The sequence below is a fragment of the Manduca sexta genome, chromosome 26, assembly GCF_014839805.1.
Source record: "Manduca sexta isolate Smith_Timp_Sample1 chromosome 26, JHU_Msex_v1.0, whole genome shotgun sequence".
NCBI classification, from domain to species: Eukaryota; Metazoa; Arthropoda; class Insecta; order Lepidoptera; family Sphingidae; genus Manduca; species Manduca sexta.
Window position 1 is genome coordinate 5,972,161 of NC_051140.1, and position 18,657 is coordinate 5,990,817.

The 18,657-nt window shown below is 34.4% G+C and overlaps 1 long non-coding RNA gene across 1 annotated transcript in view; it reads right to left on the reverse strand.

Annotated features, from left to right (window-relative positions):
• Positions 1 to 444: 444 nt before the first annotated feature.
• LOC115452618 overlaps positions 445 to 18,657 on the reverse strand; it is a 28,345-nt gene continuing 10,132 nt past the window's right edge. The window contains exons 2-3 of the long non-coding RNA XR_003939497.1: positions 18,216 to 18,259; positions 445 to 632 (exon numbers count right to left, since the gene is read on the reverse strand). This is a non-coding gene — a long non-coding RNA (uncharacterized LOC115452618). The remainder of the gene's footprint in view (positions 633 to 18,215; positions 18,260 to 18,657) is intronic.

The window sequence follows — 18,657 nt, forward strand, 5'->3', positions numbered from 1 at the left end:
ACATGTTTAATAACAAGGTTCACTGGTTTAAATAAATTTGATCAGTAAAATATAATTTCTTATACAAACTTTTTTCTGTCTTATCCCTGAATTCCAGTCAATGAATCAGCCATCCCTCGTTCTCCTTCCACATCTGTTAATAAGAAATAACACACTACATATGAAACAACATCACAACCACCATTAAAAGCAAAAGAAATCCCAAAGAGCGGTTTCAATAAAGCGACCACTTTGTATCGTGCCATTAATTCTTTGTTTAACAAGATTTGTGGTACTTACAGTACAAATTACATGGCTGCAGCGAAGTAGGTGGAACAGGGTCAAAGAAACTGGCGCCGCGTCGTCGCCCGCGTCTTTGCGAAATGCACGGGTATGGCAAATGCTAGATGGTACACTTTTATGGTTTCTACGGAAGGAAAATGGTGGAAATAAATGCTGACTACACAAGTTCAACTGATTTTATTCGTGTTTATTTGTGAATTTTATTTAGCCGGAGTTGGAACTTTTCATTGTGAAATTCTTTATGCGAATGCTTTTTTAATACATAATTTCAAAATAATGGTATTTGGTGTAGATTCTTATGAAATATTTTTTTTAACTGGCAATACTTCCTCGTAGACTGTTGCTCCTTCCTAGAACAATATGAAAACATTTTTTAGTTTGAACTATGAATAAAAAAATGTTGTCTCTCTGAGACTTTCTTGTATTTGTATGTTCTAAATGTGGCCTCGATAAAACAAACACTTCTACGATACAATGTATTCCTTTTTTATTGCTATTGAAATACGAGACGAGCATGCCTCTCGCTTGAAGCGATACGCCTATAAACAATATCAATACCAATCAGTCCACCCCGTCGCCACGAAGGCTGCAAAGTCTTCGAAACGTCGGGAAAATTATAATATAAATAACCGCGACAATATCTGTAAAATAGTTTCATTTCAATATCAATACTATTAAGAGCTAATTACAAAGTACTTGGAGTCACCTCCACTGCGTTCGTTAGATTTAAGATGTTAAGTAATGAGCATGTAAAGTCTCATAATGCCCAACAATTGAGCTAGTGATATGTCCTTCAAACTTAAATTTACCAGAGCATGCTCCCAGCTTGGTGATGGAAATAGACTACAAACGAGAAACCTTCCACCAGGGATACGATTGACAATAAAGCCTATAGCATGGCTTAATATTGCTTTAATAAAGCCACTCTATCCAGCACATTTAAAGTTCCATGTTGTACAGCACCAAAACGTTGGAGTGAAACGGTTTCCTTAGTGTACCGACCGCCCGTGTAATTTATATTTACGTATCGGAAACGCCTTCGGTACATCGTCGGCTAACATAGAGCGCTCCCACTGATTTCTTGTCTTTCAAAGATAGTAATGTATAGTAAACTATGTTTTCAATGCAATTTGGCTTTCAATATACAAAGAAATTATACGTGAATATATTTTACTATATTAATTCTAATTCAGTATAAACTTTTAAATGTTTAATATTCAACGTTATATAAACATTATTATTTCTTCAATGTAACAAAAATATTCAGGAATAAATAATCTAGCGCCGGTATTAAATTTTATTCATTCAAACTTCCATACATAATATGCCGCAGAACAACGATAAAAACTTACCAAAAATTACATTCAATTTTCTGTATGACCAATGTATAAAACCTCAGGATCCACATATCTAAATCCCGCACAAAACTTAAGTAACATCTTGAGATACTTAAAAAATAAACAGTTGACCAATTAGCAATGTAAGTAACGTCTCTTTGTGCTAAAATGTTGCAATACTTAACAAGTTTAAAGTCTTCCCTTAGTCGGCTAACAAACGAGTCTTTGATCCCGCTCCTTTACTTTGAAACTATTTTCATTTTCGACCTAGTTGAGACTGCAAATAAATTTCGCGGAACTGTGAAGGTAAATGTACTGAATTATTTATGGGATATTACTGTACCTTAAATAATTATTTAATTCATGAGCTTTTAAGATGCTTTATAAGTTTATTTATAATTTAAATATTTCTTGTTAAATGAAATTATGATAGACATATCTCTTACTGCTTTCAAGCGCTTTTAATAAGTATTTGAGTATAAAATCTACGGCACCATAATTGACTCATACTCCATAGCATATAAAGAAAACATAAAGCTGGCTACAAACGGTATTTATAATTTAAATATTTCTTATTAAATGAAGTTATGATACACATATCTCTCTCAAATTTCGCTTTTAAATTGTATTTGAGTATAAAAATCTACGGCACCATAATTGGCCTATACTAGTCTATAAGGAAAAAATAAAGCTGGCTACAAACGGTCATTTGTTTCAATCACTTTGATGTGTCACTGCTGTCTATGAGAATGATAAGGATCCCGAATAGAACTGAGTTAAGCAAAAAAGTTATATGTCCATTTGTAGTGATTGATTTCGTAACTAGGTAGATTGAAAATTGGTAACAATACTTGGATCTACGTAGTTCAAGTCGTTTCCTGTGCTAGGAGGTTATTTTTAGCTCAACATAGATACACTGATTCTATGTAATATTGTGCTAATTCAGCTCTAGCTTGTAAATAGGACTCTACACTGAGCCTAAATAAATTTATACACATTTTTATTATTATTATTATTCAAAAAAGTATTGTACCTCAAAAGTAGCACAGATTTCTTGATACAAACCCGTGTTACAACCTCTACGCGGTTTTTAGCTCACTACGCCGGCGTTTCATTCATTGAAACGTCGTGTTGGGGGCGTACTGAATAATCAACTGCGTATGAGTTCAAAATAAAAGTACTAATGCAATTCACATAATTATTTTTTGGTCTGTCTTCTTTTTCTCCTGCAACGAAACAACCTGTCAACATATTTTTACATAGATTTTATAGTCCGTAAAGCTGTACAGGCTACTCTACATATCAGAAAATGCACGTTTTTTATAGGACAGTGATTCCGTCAACTATCACCACAAAAAGTTAGAAATACATATTTTTCATTGATTAATCAAAATATCAATTGTTAAAAAATATATAATGATCTGGCCTACATATACATAGCTTGTAATACTCAAGCAGTAAACCTTCCTTGCTTTTCGAAGTAAACAAGTCGATACAAACAATGAAACAATAATTACGGTGTAATTAATTTTAGACATTTGCGGAACTCGTCAAATTTTACGGCAACTCATAAATTGAATAGGAAAATTTAGTGCCATCTTATAATTCAGACGGGCATCGGATCGTGAACGAGCTCCTACTGTCGGTTCCCATCGGATTAATCCGATAAGTACGAAAGGACGTTGATCATATTTAACCTTTTTTTATTTTATTACATTAAAAAATACTGTAAGAGATCATATTCTGATAAAATTTAAATTTGGAATGTCAATACCGTTTACGGGAGAATATAAATAAATGTAAATAAACGATATTTACACAGCTAAAATTAATATACTAGAGTTACTAACATATTTGAATATATAGGAATGGGACTTAAAAAGAGGGAGGAGATTGAATGCAACGGTTGACAGCCAAGCTCTACGAATTTAAAAGTAATGATATGTAATAAAAATTAAATATTATTAAGTATTATATATATAGAATTAATTTTTTGTGTTAATTTTCCTTTACTAAATATAATATAGCTGTTAACACTTCAAAAACTAAAAATGTAAAACTAAACACGATCTAAAACCAATAGTAAGATATCGCTAAGGCTAGGAGTCGTATTTATGCGTCTGAGGATCGCGCTGTTCCGCATAAATAACGGTCAATGGCACGAAACAATAATTTATGCACGTTCGTGTACTGCAGTTTGTATCGAGACGCTCTTCATACGATACAAATGGCCGGCCTGTACCAAATTATATTCAGTTTACTTCGCGTTAACGTTTAGTATCCTTACATATACATTGATCTTATAGTTGTAAATCCTTTAGTATACGTTGCAGTGGCGAAGCGTAAAATTTTCTGAAAGAGAAGGCGACACAAAATATAAGTACTAATTATAATTCGATTTTGGACCACTATGTTATAAATTATTATATATAATTCTTTATTAATAATATAATTTATTTTAGTAGTTTGCTTACATATATTACAAAAGGGAAGACGTTAGAAATCGGTTTATATCGACCCTTCGCGACTTTTGTGTATGTTTAAGAGTTATAATAAAAAAAAATTAAAGGCTCTAACATTATGCGTAAAGTTAAACATGAATATTATGTTCTTAGCCAATTAATTATTGAACTCTAAAGCTTCAAGTAACTTACTGTAAAGTGTTATTTTCAAGAAGATAAATATGTGATATCATTTAGTAATCCAAAGTCAAAATTACCTACTTTATATATGGTCTTCATGAATATAAATCTACTTTAATATATACCTTGTTTATATCTCAGGAATACAGTATATCCAACACTAACAAATCACCATCACAAATATTAATACGTACATAAAAACAAATTGAGTTTGTGACTGATGGGCACCATTAGATAAAATATCCACAAGTCGGGGGAAACTTCGCCAGGCTCATTCAGGAGGGGAAACTTAGACATCGGACATGACTCCGCTTTTCCATTCACTCCCATCTTACTGTCTGATAATGGTTCACTTTCGTTTGCCATTGTGTTTATTGACTGTTTAAATGTAGATAGGTAGTTTGGATGACATTTTAGTGTTCTATTGATATCTGGTAGACGATATAGAGCTACCTACCTACTATGTTGGTGGCATTTTGTTAAAAACATACGTAAAATACACACACACGAGGAGAAGCCGTATTCCGTCCCATGATGTGATAAAGAGCGAGCCTATCGTTATGTTGCGTCGAAGTGCTCAGCGTGATAATAACATCACGTCATAGAACGACGCCATAAAGGCAGTCGCTAATATTACTGACAACCTATCTACGTATGATGCTGTGATTACTCGTATTATTTTATTCAGAGAATTTAATCTTATAAATAATATTTGTGTTTTTATATTATTCGATTAATATTCCGCCTATAAGCGACGATAGCCTAGTAGGGTGTGGAAAAACAATCATGAAAGAAATATCGTGAGGAATTCTGGAAACATCATAAATTTTCTATAGGAACTTAAAGGTGTATAAAGTCTACCAATCCGCCAATACTAGGCCAGCGTGGTGGACTAAGGCCTAATCCCTCTCAGTAGAAGAGGAAGCCCGTTCCCCGCAGTGGAACAGTATATAATACAGGGCTGATATTGACTCCTATAACCTATACCATTGGATACCGTCAGTTAAAACGATTAATATTCGGTAGTGCGGTCTAGTGATGTCTCCATATAAGTCTATTATATTCAGACTTCTCTTTGCTTAAAATCACGTTTATGCTTTACTAGAAAAAGGCGATAGAGCGACAAAAAAATATAACGTTACAGTATCGGTTTTCATTACACAAAAAAAGACGTCATCAATCTGTGGTGCACTGATGGTGAAAATGTGGTATGTGTAATTCTCAGTGTAATATGTAGGGGCACCAATGTCTCTCGTAGTTCTTTCCTATTGGAAACGAATAAACAAGGCCATAAATTCGGTAGTAACAACTTCCTTCACAATATTTTATTCCCAGAAAATAAATAGGTAAACATATAAAGATATACATTTTATTGCACTGCTGTATTCAAACCCTTTTCTATATTATTTAAGGTTATTTTTAATATTTATATACAGTTTACATCAACACTATTAAATATTTATAACAATGCTAAACTTAAAGCATATCACAGTCTAATGGATATAATGTTTACCCAAAAATAAATCTATGCAAATGACCTGTCGAATAAATATGTTCAAATAAACGACACGATTGACTAAACGCTAAAAGCCTGTCGCTTCGCGGAAATGTTCGAAATACAAAAATACCGATGGGTTTGTATTTCGCATCTAAACACAACAAAAAGCACTTACAATACAAGTAAATAAAATATATTTTACAGAATGTTGATATATTCTTCGTGAAATGTGACATACCAGAATTTTCGAGATACCACTGCATGAAAATGTTAAAGTATCTGAGTCCACTGACTTACTTTAACATTTTTAGAAAGGATTTTTGAATGTAGATTTTTACCTAAATAAAAGCTTCCTACATTCTTTAGTATTTCACTCGGGATATCTTACCAAACGGTAAAAATAAATAATGCGATTTAAAGCTGTCGTTTTATTGAGATACAACTCAAAATGAACAATGCTAAAATTTGTCATGAAATTAAACTTAAAATCTCCCAAACAATACTAATCGTTTCCCTCAAAAGAATCTGACCTAAATAATCCGGACTTAACCAGTCAACTGATTTCACATTCATTGCCTTCTAAGAATATAATGGTATTAAAACAGAAATAATATCCAAAAAGGTTAACCAAGCATTGTTGCGACGACTGCGGGTGAAATTTAATTTTTCATCTCGCTGCGATGTTTTCAGCCGCAAGAAAAGTGCAAATGACGCTTACAGAGATTTCTGAGAAAACAGGTCGCGGATGGAGGCTTCGCCGGTGACAATGGCGCGGCGCGGTGCAGACGGGCGGGTTCTATAAATTCGGAATAATTTGTTGCGTGTAATTTGATTAGTATAACAAGGTTAGATATTTCATAAGTTTCTGATTTTGTTTTCTGAAATTTAATGGACGTATCTTGTTGTTATAATTTAATATAGTAGAGTTTTGAATGCATAAGCAAGCTTCCCTGCCACCTAAATAATACAAACTCTCAGCTCAGACAGACAGCCACATCCTTCTATTTACTTTGCGATTTATTTATTCTCCAACAATTAACTTTGAGAATATAATTTATCACATAGTTATACAAAACACGCACATATAAAATATAGAAATCTACAAAAACGCCCTGTATCCCTGCAACTTCATACACTCAGGCCCAATCAGCCGTTTTTTCCACGTCCGTCTGCAACACCCTCAACAAAGGACAGAAAACGTTAACAACTCTTGCTCCTAGATGAAGCTATTCATGTCGCGGGGTTATTGTGTAATTGGCTTATTGTTCGGAAACCTCTAGCCGGTGGGCCGGTCCTTATCACCGCCCAGCGCAGACATTTCACTCCTAATTCAATTCACAAACGGGCTAAATGCTCGGTTAATGTCGTTAAATCTTTGAGTCGAAAGAATAACGTTGTTTGTGTTTTCAACTCTTTGTTAACGACCCGCATCTGATATAAACGTCTGGCGTATTTTTATCTAAGGTATTTCAAATACAAATTGTAATTAAAAACTTTTATAATGATTTCTTATGTTTACGCGAATGTTAGACATTGAAATAAAAACTAAAAACTGTTTAAACGGATTTTATCGCGGTTTTTTTATATTATTATTTTCTCCCGACGTTTCGAAGACTTTGCAGCCTTCATGGTCACGGGGGGGACCCCCCAGTCCCCTCAGTCCCCCCCGTGACCATGAAGGCTGCAAAGTCTTCGAAACGTCGGGAGAAAATAATAATATAAAAAAACCGCGATAAAATCCGTTTAAATAGTTTTTAGTTTTTATTTCAATAAAAACTTTTATTAAAAAAAAGAGAATTATATTAGTATGTGTCGTTACTAAATGTAAGTGTATTTAAAAATTTAAAAATAACGATACCATTTTGAAATATAATATAACATGAATTAAAATAAAATCCACTATATCATATCAACGCAGGAATGAATCCTTAGAAGCTGACGGCTTTAATCTACGTTATTGTAAAGTGTATCGACTTTGTTGATAAGTATAAATCTTTTTCACACGGGCCGGTCGTTTCACCGGCAATCTGAGCGGCGATGACGCAGCGTTTTCACGCTCGATGGAGCATGTGCGTGCGGACTCACTGCGAGCTGAAATTGAGAAAAATAATTTAGATTATTCACAAAATTACTGACACTTGGTTAGTAAGTACTGTTCTATAACATAACAAGTAACAATAAATACCATTCTATAATTTATCCTGGGTGCCCTAAATGCGCCACTGCATATCCCTTCGGGGATAAATGTGTAATATGTGTTTGTTTTGTTGTCTATAATTAATCAATTTTTTTCAGTATATCAAAGAAAACGATTACAAATCAATTTTCATTAGAAATTATCTTTATTCGACTGTATATAAAGAAGTAAGTATAAGATATTTTGACTTTAATTTTTAGTAGTCAAATTATACTTGACATATGACATATACACTCGAGCATTTTTTTCTTTAAGATCATATTGCAAATCGCTGATGTCTTACGCTCATCGCTGCCACTAGCACCAAACACAGCTAACGAGCAAAAAGCGTCCGCGCACTCAGCGGCCCGAATTACCCTTATTCTGGGTAATTACAGGACGGCAACCCTATCCCGACTATGTCATCGTGACGTCATTAGTGGTAAGCAAAATTGTTTGTACTCTAAGGGCGCTGATTGAAAGGTTGCTTGCTTAGGTTGAATTAGCCATTATCTGTGCCATGTCATAGTTACAACGGGATAAAGAGTGAAGTGCGCATTAAAAACAATTAGGGTGATATTTTTGTGTTGATTAAATGACGTAGGAGTAGATTCTCTTTGTTCCTAGTTATTTTAAATCTATCCAAAAGTTGTCTGGAAGAAATTGCCAATAGCGATAAGTTCGCCATTTGTACTTCCTGTTTGTTTATTATCTCTGTTGTATATTTACTTTTCTATACGATTTGATGGACAATAAAGTATTTAAATAAATAAATAATAAATACATGGCTTGACATTATATTTGGTTCAGTAGTATTAGTAATACTATTTTAATAAAAGTTACAAATTAAAGAACGATGTAAAATGGCAATTTTTTTCAGGTAGAACTCGTACACTCGTGGCACAAAAAAGTCTGGTGTCTCTCATTTACTATATAATTCTCATTTACTGTAGAATTTGTTACATTATTACATGTACTGTATACCAATAAATAAAAAAAATACATTTGTGCAGATTCAATGTATATACCTATATAGTATATATACTTAAGTTTTATAAGCTATAACGTTGATAGATATCATCGTATACTGTAAACCATTAATGGATTTGTACAGCTATTCTTATTATACGCCAGTGCAAATTTAATGCATTATAATTGCGTTAAAAATAACTGTTCCCTTACATATATTTTTAAGTACTTATTTAATCTACTCAGGAATCTAAAACAATATCAACCTTTTTTAATTATACTTAAACAATAAAACAAGAATCCAACTCCCTACAGGCCGATATAAAATCCTAAACCAATCGACAATAACATGTATGAAATGGTCAGTGGTACAGCGCAGGCGCCAGTTTATCTGCGATATTATCTTCATCCCCCGTCTGCCAAGGGGTGGGCAGTAATTGGGCGGCGATGTGACCGAGATAGCGCCCGTCTGGCCCACTATCGCCACGGTGATTAAATGCACACGCATACATTTTGTACAATTGAAACCGTTTTACAAATGATTAATCAGATTACATAGCAATATAATCTTTAGCTAGTTTTAAAAAAGTTCAATTTCAATTAACATTAAATATAGACGATAATTTAATAGAAAAAAATTGTATCCAAAACAAAACTAAATTCATGCTAAATAAAACTGTATTTTTTCCAGCCCTGTTGGATTGGCATAGAGTTAAGAAGAGCTTAATCCCCCGTAACACAGCTAGTAGTTAAATAAGCCAGACAAACGAGGTTAAGAGCGTGGAATTAGTGCAACCCTAGATAATTGCGCTGTGTGGCACCCCTAGCTGGCTTTACACCAATTACGATACTTTTTACACCCCTCCCTGTGCTAATTTGACGTACACTTAAATATGTAAATTATAGTGCATACGAAGTATTTTGATATTTTTATTTATCCATGCGTGAGCATTTTAGGTTTCTAAAATATGTATGCGCCTAACAAAAATGACTACAGAGATTAATGTACATTCAATAAAAACAAATTAATTATTGCTGAAATGCAAAAATCGACGAAATACAGTGTCAGATATAAGGCTCAATGTATAGCGACGTGATGACGTCATCACCCTTCTTGTTGTCTTGTTTAAGGTAACTAATAATTGTACATTCGAGAATTATTATGAATCGCTCGCATTATCGAAAGTATCAGAATACAATTCTCATTGTAGATGTTCTGAGGTTGAGAGTTGCCTGTAATATTATGTTAATCTAAAATTTGGTCTCTGTGTTAAATTTTATGTCAATTTATAGACTTCCTATAATATATTGAGTTATCTGTGTTTACTTCTTTCAAATATCAAAATAAGAATCTTAACAATCTTATAGAGCATTGGGTTTTGTCTATCTACTCACTAATATTAAATAAAAATATATAACCGTTCTTTATCTTTACAAGGCTAAAACAATGTTCTACTTAATATACTTTATTTTTACATACATTATTTTTACAATATATTCAACCAATTCCAACATAATAAAGTAATACGAGAAACCGTCACGCACTTCCGACCGGGCCCTATTAGTTCCCGATCCACCCCATTAGATATTCTTACTGTTACAACAAACTTATATTTACTGTTCATTCGCAGAAAACGCACTGACATGAGCTCTATTACGTAGGCGTTAAAAGTTAACGTATGAAAAATAAAGGTAATAAAATATTTATTTGTCTCGCCTTATTTAGTGTCGTATGACATTGACCCGAGATGGAGGCAGATGAGTCATTGGTTGAAGGAAAATGAGGGAAGATTACGCATCACCAAGTACGTTGAATTCTGGGAAAGTTGTTATACGCCTAAGCTTAATTAACTGCGAACGAAGTGACGGAGATTTTCATATGATTTCATTATTCCAATTTATACTAAAGGATATATAATGATCTCAAATATAATATAACAACCGCGATAAATCCGTAAAATAATTTTATTGCGTAAACATAAGAAATTATATTGATGTCAAATTAAAAGCTGCATAAAGACATCCATTACAAGACGCCCAATTCAATTACTTGTCCACGACAGTCAAGACGGAAGCAATACAATTTTAAAAATGATGAAGTAATACATCTATAATGCAGTATTATTTTGCTAACACGCTTCGTAAGTAAATGCGGGAAGGGTTGCATCTCAAAGTAACATGAGAAGCTTTCAGCGAAGGAAACCATACGAACTCTTACGCTTTTAAAGAGCTACTACAAACACATTTTCCAAGAAGTATTTCAAAGCCGTTGTGACCAACCAAATTGGCAAAGTCCATGCGAAAACAAACAAAGATATGAGAAAGAATTTAGTAATTTTTATACAGAAACTTGAGACAGGAGTTAAGCGCTCGCATAATAGAGGTACTATAATAGGTACCATATTTGGACACGACTGTTCATAAAAGGTACCGAAACTCAAAACTACACAAAGTGTCGCATGATATAAAGCCGTCAGTATCGACGTAGACCTCTTTATAGTTGGAAAAAAAATAAGAAAATAACATTAAAATTTCACACAAATCATATTACTATCATGTCTATACAAAACAACATTTGGTAAGATATACATTTCCGATATAGAATTCTACGTTATTTATTGGTTCATTGGTAAGTTTTGATAACAAACAACACGATGATGAATGACAGGCCAAAATAAACTGTCAATGAACAACCACATAACAGAATATCGATTAACAAATTTGCGTTTCACCGCTTACTATAATGGAGTGGTCGCCCCTGCACGGCGTACTAACGACAAATAACCCACAAATGATTTGCAATTATGCAGTCTCAATAGACTTATTACATCAATAGAGGGGGCTCTGGAGATGGACCCGGCGGGGAGGCTAGCAACAATTGAATTTTAACGACCTATAATATGCGATACACACCGGTGTATAGCACGGTCAACTGTTTTCAACGTAAGATAGTTTCCGTTAATAACTATGGATATAAGAAGTCTCCAATATGTTAAATAGTTTGTTCAACCAACGGACTGTAGAATGAAAAAAACATTTGACTATCGTAATAAATTTATGGTTTATGTATTTTTTTAACAATTTTGAACAAACACTTGAAGTATCTTAATACATAGTAATAATTCCATTATTTTATACAATTTCATCAAGATACTTTACCTATTTCAATTAATCACAGTCGCAGCAAATTCGACACTAGGTATATCGTAAAATGGACATTTTACCATTTTACATGTTATTTTGAACACTTCTAGACTTTGTCACTCCTATTATGTCAGGAAAACAAACTGAATGTGCAAGAAATTGTATCCTAAACACAGTCTCATAAAAACATAACTTTCATCGTAACTATAAGTTCGTCAAACTGCGCATCCGTATGTCACCCTAAAAGATTCGGGCACAGATGGCCGTCCAGATTTGTGCCTCATAGTGAAATCCTATTTGTTGCAAAGAACCGCTGCGGTCGGCGAAATGTGAAAACAGCCGTGGCGGAAACATTAATAAATAATTTATATTGCTCTCCGCCTATCTACAAGATTAACTTGATGCCTTCTTTGATGTTTAAGTATATATAAGATTTATTTTATCGTCGAAAACACTTAACTACGATTAAATTTATTTACATGTTTGAAAGTGTTTTGTTTCAAACTCGCAGCAAGCGTAAACGATATACAAACTTAAATTCTATGCAGTGAGTAGATGAGTTTGTGTATCCGTTCAGAGCAGTTAGGATGTACGAAAGATCCTGTGGCTTATTTTGATGTAATTCTAAGATTTCATGTGACGAGATTTAATAATACTAACTCATTGCTGGGCACGGGTCTCCTCCACTAGGGAGAGGGATTAGGCCTTAGTCCACCACGCTGGCCTAGTGCGGATTGATAGACTTCATACACCCTCAAAATTCTTATACAGAACTTGTCAGGTATGCAGGTTTCCTCACAATGTTTTTCTTAACCATTACAGCAAGCGATAAATAAAGAATACACAAATAGCTTAAGCAAAATCAGAGGTGTGTGCCCTTGGGTTTTGAATCTACGGACATTCGTCTCGGCAGTCCGTTCCACACCCAACTAGACTATCGCTTTTTAAAAGTCTTGGCTGTTTAGAGTTATTATTAAAAGAACGGCAATAAAAAATAATAAAACTCAATTAAGATGGTTGCAAAATCTCTTAGTTTGTAGGCATTTAATAGAAATCATAAAAAGTATATTTTTTTTACAATCGTCCGCTTTTCTTGTCTATCGGAATATAGCAACAGACTTACAAATCGATAGCTCACAGAACAAATTATTCAGCTTAATAGACATAAATACAACACGCATTAACACATAACGCAAGATTGCCGCCCAATTAGCGTGCATTTCCCTACAAAAAGTGTCCGAATTTATCAATTAGAACACTCGGCCAGCACGTGCGATACACGCGTCACGCTAACAAGATCCAGCGACGTGACGACGTGTCAAAGAGCTAACACGTCAAATGGGACGCGGCTGGAAATGATGCAACTGCAATAATAGAGGATTTATGACCATTATATAGAATTAGAACTAAATAGCAAATGGGGCTTTAGTCTTTCGGGCAAAAAACTCGTATTTTTTTTCCGAAATAAATGTATTGAAAATACTTATAAAGCAAACAAAAATATGAAACAGCTAATTAGCGCTTATATAATTACAATTTATTTAGGAGCATAGATTAAAATGTGACTTTTGTATTTGGCCGGCTTATATATTTATATGAGTAGCATTTACTTAGAAGTTGTAAAACATACCCTAAGGGCGTTAGTTAGTTAATAATTTTAAAATGATTTATTACATAATTTTAAAAATAGAATAAAAATTGCGTGTTGAAAAGAAAAATGTGCGTTAACGGGTCAACGACAAAATTAATATGCCCAAAACTGTTGTTTCGGCTTGTTCCAGAAACAAAGTTAAACAAAACACGAAATGTTTATTGTTATTTAACAAATACACGCATCCAACACTCACGCAAACATGTATTTTAATATAATAAACATTGTTTACTTAACAAGGAAATAATGTGTTTGAAATATTACTCGCCATGAGTGACGAATAGTCAAACTATTCGAAGTTCTATACATTAATTATAACGAAAAACACCCAAGAGACATATTAACGTTGCCATACATCTATATCAAACTTTTAGACATAATTATAAATGCCAGAAACGACCCATTCAACAAAATCAATCACAATCTATGTAACAGAAGTCCGCATCAACAAGGCCCGGTGCATTTCGGCACAATCAAATCTGTCCAATGAACAGTCGCAGCGGGCACGTGACTCCCGCTAGCTCCAGTCAGTCAAGTGAACCGAACTCATTCATGTCACGACGCACCACGACTTCCAATTTGTGCAAGCGTTCTATTATGATGCATTTTTGAATATTAAAAACGTGCTCCATTGAAATAAATGCTTTCAATAAACATCGAGTCCTGTTATTATAGAACAGATGAACGGGTCGTGCGAATCAAGAGTTGAATTGTGTTGGATGTGAGTTTATAGCGTACAGATAATCATATTTTTATTTTAACTAGTTGTGGTGTAGAAGTCGAAAGAGTGTTACATTTAATATATTTTTAACTCATATTATTCATTGAACCGACTGCCTCGGTAGCATAGTTGTATGACGGTCCGAATGCAGTGCTGAGGTCTATAATTCGATCCCGGGGTCAGGCAAAGTGATATTGGGTTTTTCTACTCAGTATCAGCCCGGATGCTATTTGCACCTGATATGGCGAATGCTCGCTCCCTATCACACAATAGGACGGAATTCACATGACGGAAAGTGAGTGCACCAGTTGCGCCTCTGCCTACCTCTTTAGGGATAATAGGCGAGAGTGTGTCCCTCTGTCTGTGTATTTATATTATAAGTATAAATTATTTGTCTGCATTCCTATATATAAACTCGATTCATGCCAAATCTCACACGTCTTTACGGTGTCACATGACGGTTTTACTCTGAATGACAGGAACAACGTATCGATCATAAAATTTAATATCGTTTTTTGTAGATGAATCAATAACAGCTCTGTCAAATATTTACGATATCAACAATAGTTTAAAATATAATTGCATATTTGTATGTTTTACTTACGCTTGACTAAAATTTATTAAACTTAATTTTAGGGTCACTATTCTAATCAAAAACGCCAACATACTTATAATTATATGTAACTCATCCATTAAAGCATAACAAACCAACGAGTGCGCGTCTTTATGAAGCCACCTCTAAGCTCTTTGAACTATAGCCAGCAAATTCATATTTTCCCGGTCAATGGTCTCGAAAATTACTAGAATTATACGTGCGAATTGCAGCCACAGAGCGCCCCCATCAACGATAAGACTTGTTTAATATAATATGTAACTATAATTATATGTACAGCTGCGGTCACAGTGCGAGCGATTGGTATAATGATATGTACAGCAGCGGTTACAGCGCGAGCGATTGGCTTTCTTATACTACCCGAACACGAAAAAGCAAATCGGTCGTCTCGGTAAATAACAATATTTAAGCGATCACAGTGCGAGCAATTGGCTCTTTTACACATTCCCATAACGAAAAGAGCAAAGCGTTCGTCTGATGATAGGTAAAGGAAATAAGCAGTAACAACATCACTCAGAACTTTATATGACAAAACTTTACATTGCAGTAAACTGCGCTTTAAAGAAAAATCCTGAGACGTCAATCCAGTAATGAATGACTCCATAAAAAATATGCGCAGTTTTTACGATTTTTTTTTATGTTCTGCAAACTCTTTTGTTACAATTTTTAATGATGACAGTTATATTGCACTGGTCAATCGTTAGTGCTTACATTAAAATCTCGCCGGCAAAGCATTTAATTTGTCAGTTGATCTCTGACGATTTTATATTGACATTCAAAAGCTAAGTTCCATAGAACAAAAAACGTACCACGCTACATTTTCCTCACATCTTGTTAAAAAAACACTGCATGATTGTCTTAAATAATTAAATTGTATGACATCTAAAGTTTTCGTTATATAGCGAGACCCTTACATCTCGTACAGTATTACATTTTGCTAATGTTCTTTTTAACCAGTATTTATAATAATGTGCCGTTGTGCACGCATTTTTTTTTTAATACGCTTGCAGTCAATCCCGACCCCTATTTTACTTTTGCGTCGCCTATGTATTTATTCCTTTGATGAGTTTCGCTTAGAATATTTAACATGTACGTAGGTAAAAACTTTTTAACGAATTGAGTAATTTCCTTTTTTAACGTTAATAAAAAAAACATATTTACTGTACGACGCTATATTGTTGTAATAAACTACACAATTAACAACATTATACAACAAAATGTATATTATATATTAACAGCCCAGTACCCCCACATGTAATTTTACATGTAAAATGTATGTTGGTTAATTTCATTAATATTCCTACAAACTGTAATAGTTTTACAGTATAATTTAGGCTAGCAATAATGCCACATACGATTTACAAGCCCTAACTACCAACAAGACATGTAGATTTACTTGCTCTAGCAAGCTTAATACGACTAGAGAATTCGACCGCTAGACATAGATTCAATCCGGCTTACATGTTTAGTCCGTAGTATAGCTGTAAAGTTATGCCACGAATTCCTATTTCCCTCGTATTCCAGTGGTAGTTTCTCATCGAACATTCTATTCAATAGAAATCCAAAGCTAAACTACAAATCAATACGTAATACCTATTGGGAACAGAATAATATTTGATCACACATAACCATGTCACAGCAAATTCAAATGTTTACATTTCAATCGAGACATACGCACAATTAATTTTATGTACAAAATTACAATTATAGACACACCATACACATAAGGAACAGTAGTGCAACGCGACAAAATCTTGACCGTTATTAGCGTTTAGATTAAGATTTTAATTCAGATAACTCGTATTACCATGCACTAGCAATAAATTAACGTGTCGGTGTAATGCAACCGAACGTAGATGGCTGATTAGCAAAAAGCGTGGTTCGCGATCGTTCGCTGGTAATGTTTGTGAGTTGCGTGTACTGTTTGTTTGTAGCGATGTTCTGTTGGGATTGGGAACGTGATGCGGGCTTAGCTGATACGATACTGATTGTATCGACGTGGGCTTTGTGTTGCCGTGAGTTAGTATGTAAAGTGGTTTTTATGTTTATGATTGATTATTAAAATATTATTCAGTAATATTGGTTGCGTTTATCGGTCGATCAAATATCATACAAGTTGTACAAACATGTATATAACATAATGTATTTATTAATCTATATTCCAAAATACAGACATGTGACACCAATATTTATTAAGATTCCATATCGCTAGTCTTCCAACCGAGAATACTATTTCATCGACCGACTACACAACTTTTACTACAAATATGTTCATATACATATTTTTTTCTTATACATACGTGCACGGAAGTGACCGTACTGCACCTTATGGTAAGTCATTGAAGTAATGGAATGTCGATTGACGAAAGATGATTACCCCTCGGCAGTGGGCACAATTATGCCGGCCTATTGGAACCGTATATACACAGGCTGATCCCGGAACGCGACACACTTATGTGGGCCACTATGGCGTGTTTTAACACCTTACGTACGGTGTTCGCTATCCTATATATCTTACCACCAGCTAATATTATATATCCAAGCTAAATCTATTTACATACTGGCGGGAAGCCTCTCATATGTTGGAGTCCGTATGGGTAGGTACCATCGCAATGTCTATTTCTACCACCAAGCAGCAGTGTTTGGTCATTGTTGTATTCCGGTTTAAAGGGCATTGTAGCCAGTGTAACTACTGGACATAATAAGACTTAACAAATCACGTCCCAGGATGGCGAGCGCACTTGAATACCTTGCAATTCAAGGTGTTTGATGGTGTTTCTTCTGTTTATGGGCGGTTGTATCACTTACCATCAGACGGCAAGCTCGTCTCATCATTGAAAGCAATAAAAAAAACATGAAGTTACCACACCGCTACATTATATCATTGCGCGTTGTCATTGTATTCGTTTGCAGGCGTGCCAACAGATGGATTGTATTGTCAATTATCACGGCAAACTAATCTGTTATGTCCCAGTTAGGTGAATATGGTTTGTCAGGCCTCCCGCTCCGAACAAACAATAATATCTGGATATCAAACATGTTGAGAGGATTAGGCTTCGTTTCAATTATATCGCACAGTGCGGAAGTCGATATGAAATGATGAATTACTTAATTGGATACCTAATTCGTTGGTAATTAGATTAAGTTAATAATACTATTGTGAGTTGAATACATACTCTTACTTTTAATTTGTGTATAGCACAAGTTTCGAAGGCGGAGTGGTCACCTGGAACACAAGATAATCTTAAATCAGGCAGTCTCCACAGATTTTCATCAAATATTTTTATATGTCCTTTTATAATTGTGTAAACTGTGGAGAAATAAATAAACTTGTTATTATTTGTGATGCTTAGAAAATTATTTGCGTACCAACTGTATAATTATCGATGCCCGATATAACATTGAATAACTTGTTATCTACTTATGCTTCTAATAAGATTTGACTGCCTCGTTGGCGTAGTTGTAATGCGTACGCGGTACGAATACGACTATCGCACTGAGGTCCTGGGTTCTAATCCCGAGTCGAACCAAAAATAATTGTGACCGGATTTTTCTTAAAAATTACTCAGTCGCAGCCCGGAGTCAAGAAGTTGGCGGTGTGATACCCATGTGCCTCGGAAAACA